A 3142-nucleotide genomic window follows, 5' to 3' on the forward strand; every position below is an offset into this window, starting at 1 on the left:
AGCTGTCGTCAAAAACATGAAGAGCCTGAAAAGGTGTGAAAAATATGAAGAGCTTCAAAAGATGTGAAAAATATGAGGAGCATGAAACGGTCTGAAAAATAGAAGCAGCATGAAACGGTGATGAAAAACATGAAGAGCCTGAAAAGTTGTGAATAATATGAAGAGCTTCAAAAGGTGTCAAATATATGAGGAGCATGAAACGATCTGAAAAATAGGAGGAGCATGAAACGCTGTTCAAAAACATGAAGAGCCTGAAAAGGTGTGAAAAATATGAAGAGCTTCAAAAGGTGTGATATACATGAAGAGCATGAAACTCTCTGAAAAATAGGAGGAGCATGTAGTGGTGTTCAAAAACATGAAGAGTCTGAAAAGGTGTGAAATATATGAAGAGCTTCAAAAAGTGTCAAAAATATGAGGAGCATGAAACGGTCTGAAAAATAGGAGGAGCATGAAGCGGTCTTGAAAAACATGAAGAGCTTGAATACGTGTGAAAAATATGAAGAGCTTCAAAAGGTGTAAAAAATATGGGAGAATGAAACGGTCTGCAAAAAAGGAGGAGTATGAAGTGGTGTTGAAAAACTTGAACAACCAGAAAATGTGTGAAAAATATGAAAAGCTTCAAAAGGTGGTAAAAATATGTGGAGCATGAAACGGTCTGAAAAATAGGAGGAGAATGAAGCGGTGTTCAAAAACATGAATAGCCTGAAAAGGTGTGAAAAATATGAAGAGCTTCTAAATGTGTCAAAATATGAGGAGCATGAAACGGTCTGAAAAAGAGGAGGAGCATGAATCGGTGTTGAAAAACATGAATAGCCTAAAAATTTGTGAAAAATGTGAAGAGCTTCAAAAAGTGTCAAAAATATGAGGAGCATGAAACGCTCTGAAAAATAGGAGGAGCATGAAGCGTTGTTGAAAAACATGAAGAGCCTGAAAAGTTGTGAAAAATATGAAGAGCTTCAAAAGGTGTGAAATATATGAAGAGCTTCAAATGTGTCAAAATTGAGATGAGCATGAAACAGTCTGAAAAATAAGAGGAGCATGAAGTGGTGTTGAAAAAATAGAAGAGGCTGAAAAGGTGTGAAATATATGAAGACCTTCAAAAGGTGTCAAAAATATGAGGAGAATGAAACGATCTGAATAATAGGAGGAGCATGAAGCGGTGTTGAAAAACATGAAGAGCCTGAAAACGTGTGAAAAATATGAAGAGCTTCAAAAGGTGTGAAAAATATGAAGAGCTTCAAATGTGTCAAAAATGAGATGAGCATGAAACGGTCTGAAAAATAAGAGGAGCATGAAGTGGAGTTGAAAAAAAAGAAGAGCCTGAAAAGGTGTGAAATATATGAAGACCTTCAAAAGGTGTCAAAAATATGAGGAGTATGAAACGGTCTGAAAAATAGGAGGAGCATAAAGCGGTGTTGAAAAACATGAAGAGCCTGAAAAGGTGTGAAAAATATGAAGAGATTCAAAAGGTGTCAAAAATATGAGGAGCATGAAACGGTGTTGAAAAACAGGAAGAGCCTGAAAAGGTGTGAAAAAAATGAACAGCTTCAAAAAGTGTCAAAAATATGAGGAGCATGAAACGGTCTGAAAAATAGGAGGAGCATGAAGCGGTGTTGAAAAACATGAAGAGCCTGAAAACGTGTGAAAAATATAAAGAGCTTCAAAATGTGTGAAAAATATGAAGAGCTTCAAATGTGTCAAAAATGAGATGAGCATGAAACGGTCTGAAAAATAGGAGGAGCTTGAAATGGTTTTGAAAAACATGAAGAGCCTGAAAAGGTGTGAAAAATATGAAGAGCATCAAAAGGTGTCAAAAATATGAGGAGAATGAAACGGTCTCAAAAATATGAGGAGCATGAAGCGGTGTTCAAAAACATGAAGAGCCTGAAAAGTTTTGAAAAATATGAAAAGCTTCAAAAGGTGTCAAAAATGAGATGAGCATGAAACGGTTTGAAAAATAGGAGGAGCATGAATTGGTGTTGAAAAAAATGAAGAGACTGAAAAGGTGTGAAAAATATGAAGAGCTTTAAAAGGTGTGAAAAATATGAGGAGCATGAAAAGGTCTGCAAAAAGGAGGAGCATGAAGTGGTGTTGAAAAACTTGAAGAGCCAGAAAAGGTGTGAAAAATATGAGGAGCTTTAAAAGGTGTCAAAAATATGAGGAGCATGAAACGGTCTGAAAAATAGGAGAAGCATGAAATGCTGATGAAAAACATGAAGAGCCTGAAAAAGTGTGAAAAATATGAAGAGCTTCAAAAGGCGTGAAATACATGAGGAGCATGTAACGGGCTGAAAAATAGGAGAACCATGAAGTGGTGTGCAAAAACATGAAGAGCCTGAAAAGGTGTGAAAAATATGAAAGGCTTCAAAAGGTGTGAAATACATGAGGAGCATGAAACTCTCTGAAAAATAGGAGGAGCAAGAAGCACAGTTCAAAAACATGAAGAGCCTGAAAACTTGTGAAAAATATGAAGAGCTTCAAAAGGGGTCAAAAATATGAAGAACATGAAACCGTCTGAAAAATAGGAGGAGCATGAGGTGGTGTTGAAAAACATGAAGAGCCTGAAAACGTGTGAAAAATATGAAGAGCTTTAAAAGGTGTGAAAAATATGAAGAGCTTCAAAAGGTGTGAAATATATGAAGAGCTTCAAAATGTGTCAAAAATATGAGGAGCATGAAACGGTCTCAAAAATAGGAGGAGCATCAAGCAGTGTTCAAAACATGAAGAGCCTGAAAAGTTTTGAAAAATATGAAAATCTTTAAAAGGTGTCAAAAATGAGATGAGCATGAAACGGTCAGAAAAAAAGGAGGAGCATGAAGTGGTGTTCAAAAACATGAAGACCCTGAAAAGATGTGAAAAATATGAGGAGCTTCAAAAGGTGTCAAATGTATGAGGAGGATGAAATGGTCTGAAAAATAGGAGGAACATGAAGCGGTGTTGAATAAGTAGAAGAGCCTGAAAAGGTGTGAAAAACAGGAAGAGTTTCAAAAGGTGTCAAAAATATGAGGAGCATGAAAGGGTCTGAAAAATAATAGGAGCATGAAACGGTGTTGACAAACATGAAGAGCCTGAAAAGGTGTGAAAGATATGAAGAGATTCAAAAGGTGTCAAACATATGAGGAGCATGAAACAGTCTGAAAAA

This window comes from Dama dama, unplaced genomic scaffold (assembly GCF_033118175.1).
Source record: "Dama dama isolate Ldn47 unplaced genomic scaffold, ASM3311817v1 ptg000093l, whole genome shotgun sequence".
Taxonomy (NCBI): Eukaryota; Metazoa; Chordata; class Mammalia; order Artiodactyla; family Cervidae; genus Dama; species Dama dama.